The 7367-nt window shown below is 45.0% G+C and overlaps 1 protein-coding gene across 1 annotated transcript in view; it reads left to right on the forward strand.

Moving 5' to 3' along the window:
* The first annotated feature begins 6104 nt into the window (after positions 1–6104).
* The window catches only part of SLC25A29 (solute carrier family 25 member 29), a 10704-nt gene continuing 9441 nt past the window's right edge, over positions 6105–7367 (forward strand). The window contains exon 1 of the mRNA XM_019518565.1: positions 6105–6304. The gene's annotated coding sequence lies outside the window, so the exon portion shown is untranslated. The remainder of the gene's footprint in view (positions 6305–7367) is intronic.

The raw sequence follows: 7367 nt of genomic DNA on the forward strand, positions 1-7367 counted from the left end.
CATTTCTGGTCTTTTTCCTACTGCTTCACTTAGTGTTTTTCAGTATGATCCTAACATTAGCTCCTCCTCATCCCTTCCAGCTTCTTTCCCCTCCATCTTCCATCCTCACTCATTCCCATCAGGGCTTGTACTACACATCAGTCACTCTCCCCAAGCCAATGTTGAGTGCTAAATGGGAAAAGGGAATTCACAAGGTCAACGCTTTGCCCCAAGGCAAGGGAAAAGTAGTATCTTTGATTCAAATTTTCCCTAGAAACAAGGAGTCTCCTCTATCCCCCCTTCTCTCTCTAGAAAGGAACAGGATATTTAAGTAAGGATGAAACAAAACCAGGTGCGTTCTTATCTCCCCCCGCCTCCCCAGTTAAATGATAGTGCTCCTGCTGCACCTTCTGGTATAGAAGACTAGGAGCCCCAGAAATCCCAGTTTTTCTGTCTTGTGATTCTACATTTCACCATTCAGCAAGGACATGCAGGAGCTATCCTCCCTAACCCAGAAAAAGGGGAAGCACAACATCTGCTACCCTGCTCCCATCTACGTGATAGCCACAGTTAAACACAATCTACATTTGGAACTACTTTATCAAAACGAAGATGAATGAGTCCAACAAATGCCTGGTCCCTCAGCTGAAATGAAAGCAAAGAACCTAACAAAAGACCTGGCACATGATCTTTGACTCTCAGTCTACTGTCGGTCACCAGAGAGTACTGCAGAATCAGACATGGGTTTTGAGCACCCTGCGATGAGAGGAAACAACAGGGTGGGTTAAGAGTAAACTAAGCTCTGAGCTTCCTTGAGTACCAGATCAACCTTCCTCTTAAAAACCACTCCCTTGTTCTGCACAACATGTCCCAGTCTTGATGGGAAAAAGTGTTGTGTTCTTTTCAATCCTTCTAGCTCAACTGAATTAGCTTAACATGACTGGACTGCCTTGCTAATGCTTGTTAAGATGCAGGCTCAAGTCAAGCCATGTTGGTCTAAAGGCACAAGCAGACAAGGTTCTTTAGGTAGATGTGCTTGCAAAGAACAATTTTTTCCAAGTATTTAGTTTGTCTAATAAAATATATCACATCTACCCAAAGATCCTTGTCTGGACTACCCGGAGACTTTATTAGCATAACTATTCCATTTACAGGATGAGAGTCTTTTTTGTCAATAAGTTTACTGGGCCATGCCTAATGAGGGCACACAGTTACAGGGATATGAAAGAGCTAAATACGGACATAGCTCATTCTCCTTTCCCTGAAGAACTAAACTATTTTGATTTAACTGCCTTGTAACCATTTCCTCACTTGGAAGGATTAAGCTACAAAGATTTAAGCCTATTATGCATCTGAATGAGAGACTCCCTAGGGTGGCCTAACTCACTTTATCTTATGTAAAGTTCACACTTCTGGCTGAGTTTCCTTAATTTCCCAGCTGTCCCACTAGACAAGCCCTTATATGTCACTACCAATTGCTCCAGCTGTTCAATACACTACCCTGAGGGAATAAGATGCCAGCTGCCAAGGTGGCTTATTAACATTCCTTTCTAAAGCACCTGCTAATCTCCCCAAGCTTCTTAACAGAACAGGGGGAAGTACACATAACTAGGTCAAAAGGTTGTGGCATAAGAGCTATACTGAGTATGACTTCTGATCTTATCCTGTAGAACAGTAGCCAAGACTGTGGTTCCTCTCTGAAGTGGATGAAATGTCAAGTCATTGTTCTCCACCTCTTCCTGGAAGATATACATCTGAGTTGGTGTGTCTTGTGATGAAACAGGGCTGCTACTTGGACATTTCAGCTCCAGGCTATTTAGTGTGAAAAAGAAAAAACTAAAAGAAGTTTTGACCAAGTCTTCAATACATGAAGGGTTGCTATAATGATGATGACAACAGGCTATTCTCTGGTGCCAAAGGGGATTGGAAAAGGAGTAAGTGTCTTAGAATGGCCAGTGGAACTGATGGGTTAATGGAAATGATGGCTGGATAGGCTGCCTGGGGTGGAGGTGGCTCTGGGGAGAGCTGGGCCTCACCACACTGACACAGCTGAGTGTGTGTGAACAACCAGCCCTCCCTCTGCTTGTGCCCAGTGTGGGCTACACCAGGGCAAGCCTCCTCCCTCAGGGCAGCGGGTGATCTCTGGTGGCCCCAGCCCGGGGTGCTCGTGGTGGGCGCAGGGATTGTGGCGCTGGGGGCGGCCCAGCAGCTCCACAGCTCCCAGCACTTCCCCGGGCTGTGCCTGCTGGAGGCCACTGGCATAGTAAAAAGGATTTTCCTGCTATGGGGTGGGTAAGCATTAGAACAGGTTACCAAGAGAGGTTGTGGGATCTCTACCCTTAGAAGTTTAAGAACAGGTTAGACATGGGGTAGGCGACCCCCACAATGGGTGCCAGAGCATGGCACTTGAAGGCATTTTGTTTGGTCCACGTACCTCAGATAGGGCAGCAGGGAAGGGGCTGGGGCTACACTGCCACTACAAGGATTGAGCCCTTTGTGTCTCTCCGCCCCGCATCTCCCCTGGCATGCCAACTTCTTACAAGCTGAAGTTGCGGGTATTTCTGGTACTTTGCACAAAAACATTGTCACCCCCCTGGGTTAGAAAAACACTTAAGTGGAATGGTTTAGACCGAGATGATCCTGCCTTGAGCTAGGGTTTAGACTACATTACTTCCTCAGGTACCTTCTAACCCTACTTTCCTATGAATTCCAGCAAAAAACAGCAGAACCAGCAAATTCATCATTTACCTGCCTCTCTTCCATCAGCTGGTTGTTATGCTATGCTGATGACTTCCTTCTTTCCACTCATTATCTGGGATTCTGGTGAGAACTTGTTTGCTTCCCTATGTACTATCTAAGGGTACAGAATTGGCTAATATACCAGCACAATTTCAGGAATACATTGCAGGAAATGGCAATGATCCTAGATCCACCTGAGAAATTGTTTTGGTAACTTTCATAGGTAAGAAGGAAACAAATTGAAGAAGAGCTGTAATTGGTAAAGAAGACATGGGAGGAATCAAGGACTCATTACATCCCATTCTTCTTCTTCCACTATACTCTTGCTCTTCAATCTGTTGATGGGAAAGAAAGCCTGAGAGGTGTTGAGTCCCAGACAGGGTTTAAGGGTTCGATCCTCCTCCTAAATATCTTTTCCTTTCTCTAACGTAAGTGTTGTGTGGTAAGTGGGATTTTTTTTAGAATGTGTCTGAAATTGGACTGCTACTTCAACTGGACTCCATGTGTCATACGGCTTGGTAAATCAGATCTAGGTGTATATACATCAAGCTATTAAGACCTGTTAAGATGCAACCCAAAAAATGCAAAACTACAGTACTTAGAAGGGGTCTTGTTCCATCCCTTTTTATTGAATGCAGAACCCACCAACATGTTTAAGAAGTAACTTCTACTATTTAAACATAAACGCATTTTTACAATTTTAAACAAACTTCAAATTGACCCATAGTAGTTGTAGTACCTTAATGTCACTTTCTGCTAGATGTCAGCTGCAGCAAAAAGAGCAAGCCTCAAAGACTGACCGCCCCATCTTGCTAATCTCCCCAGGCTTCTTAACAGAACAGGGGGAAGTACACTTAACCAGGTCAAAACTTTGTGGCATCAATCTATGAGATTAAAGAAAAAAAGGGCAGGTGGCCTAATGATTTGTCAATTAAGCAATTAGTTACTTGTTCACAGGTGCTCCCTCCCTCCCAGCCTGTGGCTTCATGTGGGCTGTGTTATGTGGTGAGCTTTGCCTCTGCCTCCTTCCCACCCTGTCAAAGGGTCTGGGGAGCGGCTCCCAGCAGTAGTTGTTATCGATTTAACCTGATCAGAAGAGGTTAAACAGATCATTTTCAAAATTATATTAAATGTTTTTAAATATCAATTATATTGAATATTTTGAATACTTATTAAATTGCATTACATAGTTTTAAATTTTTATATTAAATATTTTTGGATATTAATTTTTTAATCCTAATCCTTATATCCTAAGACAGTAGGGGGTTTCCAGCAGGGGTGGGGAAGTGGCAGAGGATTAAGTGGGGCACCTGGGGAGCCTGTGCTGCACTCTCCAGCTGTGTCCTGCTGCTTTTGATCACTGCCCTGGGCCTCAAGTGTTTCTCGCTGGACTCTGAGCGGAAAGGGAAGCCGTTCTGCCTGAGCACTGCTGTTGGCACCTTCTGCTCTAGGCTGCTGTTCTCTGCTGGGCCATGGGGTCAGACACTGGGGAGGCTGGATGCCAGGTGGAGGAAGGAGTGCCAAAAAGCAAGTTTGCTCAGGGTGCCATTTTTCCTAAAGCCAGCTCTGCACCCCTGGTAAAGCTTTGCAGATGCACAGTCAGTTTTAATGATTGCCTTGCATAATCGTTTTCTCCTCTGCTGTAAAACTAAGAGAACAGGAAAAACCTTAAGTCCTGTAATAGATCTATTACATAACTAAAAATCTGGGTATACTTATAGAGTACTCCACTTTTTATAATGACTCCCTCTCAAAAGCTCTAGTCCCTGTAACAGTTGCCACCAGTAATAATTGCCAAACAAAACCTAAACTGAGGGTGGATGTTAAAGCTGCTTTATCCACAAAAATTTAGTAACAGGGAAACTCCTGCTGAAGAAAGGTAAAACCTTGCCAATCAGCAATTCTGAACATAATTGGTGAGAGCAGTGTTTACAATAAGTTTTGCTCCCCTGTAAATTGTGCAAGACCTGACTGTGGGAGGTGCTGAGTACTTAACTCCCACTGGCACTGGAAGAAGCAATCACTGTATCTCATACTTAACTTTAAATGCATCGCTCTTTTCCTTAATTGAATTTTCTGCAATAAATTGGAAAAGCAGCTCTGCATAACCTCATCATTTATACTAAAATTCAATTTCAGCCTGGGTCTTGCTCTTCACAAGCAGGCAGCCACCGGCTTCAGAAAAGCTTTCCTAGACACACTGGTAGGCTATGTGCTTATATTTTGATGAAAAAAAGAAACTGAATATTATCGGTATCGTTTTCATTGTTATCTGCTATTTTAAGTGTCCCCCACAGCCGAATGGGAGAGAACTCTATACTGAACAGGATCTTAAAGAAACCAGTCAATGAAAAACAACTGCAGTCTATCTTAACACTTCCTAGGAATGGTAAGTCCAGGACACGCTATTCATAAAAGCAGACAAATGACAATGATCCTAAAAAGGAATAGTGCCAGGCTAAAAATAATTTATGAAATAATATCTTTTTTTGCTCAATAGTAATAAGGATGAAAAATGCAAGCATAGAATTACAGGATGAGATGTGACCCCAGGTCACTGAGTTCAATCCCCTGTGGCTGCAACCAGCCATGCAATATTTGTTCAGAAGCTTTCACAAGGACATCCGTTCTAGCTGGGCCCTCTTGCGCACCACAACTACAGCCACAAAAAATCTCTAGTGAGAAGAATGAGTGCCTCCAATGTCTTGGGCACCTAAAATGGCAGGGAATTAGGGACATTTTAATCTATCAGGTAAACCGCTCCAATGGAGACTTTCAGCAGTCTCACTTCTCAATTCTCTTTCCAGTCTTGCCAGTTCCTGTAGTTTCCACAACCTTGAAACACAACTGGGGTTCTCCTCCAGCTTGTGGAATCCAGTAATCATGTGAAATGCTCTCACTTTTAAACAAGTTTCTAACTCCCTTATAATTGCAAAGTTGTTAAACTAATATTATCTTAAAGGGCTGAAAAAGGGCAAATGAAAAGAGTCTAAAAGTTATTTGTGTTTAAATGTTTGCTTCCTTATTCGTGACTCCCTAATGTTTGTGCCTGACCTTGACAAATGTTGGATTTAACACAACAAAGCTACTACATCATTAGTTTCACTTTTGTTTCCTGGAAGTCTTGTGATTTTTGGAAGTTGAACTTATTGTGACACTCTTGGTTGCATGCATTGTTTCTGCCTGTTACGGTAACCCCCCCTTTTTTTTTTTTCTTTTTAGCTTGCACCAGATCTGGTTTAGACTAAATGTACTTCCCATTTAAGCAATTCACTGACACAAATTCCTTTGTGTGGAGGACAATTGCCAGTGCAAGTGGGGACTAGGTATTGTCCACTTTGCTCCGTTTCTCATTTTGGGATCCGTTAAACCTGGGTAAACAATTCAAATTAAGATTGCATATCTCTGTGCAGTAAGGGAAATACCTGAAGCAGTTATGGTGATGAGCTGACCACCCTCTTTATATTTCTTAGCCCCATGGATCTCTGTCCTAGGGCAGACTTTATGGCTACTAGTGCCTGTCAGTCCAACACAAACTGTTCAATGTAGGAAAAGCTGTATACTTTTCAGGATGTGTTAAAGCTAGGTAAACAATTTAACTGAATTTTGCTACGCAAGTTGGCACAGAGGATTGGTCACAAGTTTTACTACTGTGCTGTGAGTTTGTTCACAGGAGTTAGTGGAGCTCAGCCCTCCAAGCCAAATACAGCTCTTTTTCTTCCTCAGCACAGACTGCTTACATTTAAAAAGAAATTAAAACTATCAAGATGGAAAGGTAATTTCCAACAGCACATGGTGCTAGTGTGTGTGTGCGCACATACTTACACACAGGTGTACAATTACACACTCATGAAGCACTATGAGCTGCTGCCAATTGCCTCTGCAGAGGCCATTCTTACCTGCCATTGTAGGTGCCAAGGTGAAGAGGGAACAGGGTGCCCCTCATGTTCTCACTGCAGATTTTGTGGCAAAAGCTGTGGTGTGAGGGGCTGGGTGTTTATAGATGTGTGTATGGGCACACGCATGCAGTGCTGTAGCGGAGTGGGGTGACTGCCCCAGGCACTGAAGCAAAGGGGCACCAACAGGCACTGCCCAGTGAGGGAGGGTCATGGGATGGAACTGCAAGCGGCTCGTTTAGGGGGCACAGGGATGAGGGAAGGGCGGCTTGTGCCTCTGTGTGCACTCCCAGGCAGGCATGGGGGGTGCCCCCTGGATCTGTGCATGGAGCGGGGGTGGGCTGCCTCTGTGGGCTTTGCCCGGAGCCCTGAACTCCGCTGCTATGGCACTGTACACGTGTACAAGTACACACACGGGTAGCACTGTGCGCTGCCACATAGCGCCTCTGCACAGGCAATTCTGTCCTGTCACGGCAGGTGCCCAGGCACGGCTGAGGGGAGGAGGGGAAGCACAGCTGTGTACCGCCACACCCGCCCCCGTCGCCGGGTACTGATGGTGCAGAAACTGCGCCCCCCCGACCCCCAGTGCGGCCGTGTGGTGGGCGCGGGAAACGCGGGGCGCATGGCCCCTTAGCCCACTGCACTGGGGGCAGCGGGGTCTGTCTTGCTCTCACGGCGGATTTTGTGGCAACAGCTGTGGGGTGCGAGGGCCCGGCATCAATCACTCACCCACCCGTACCGCGCTGTCCTTTG

The sequence above is a fragment of the Gavialis gangeticus genome, unplaced genomic scaffold (assembly GCF_001723915.1).
Source record: "Gavialis gangeticus isolate Ggan-Ray unplaced genomic scaffold, GavGan_comp1, whole genome shotgun sequence".
In the NCBI taxonomy this organism is placed as follows: domain Eukaryota; kingdom Metazoa; phylum Chordata; order Crocodylia; family Gavialidae; genus Gavialis; species Gavialis gangeticus.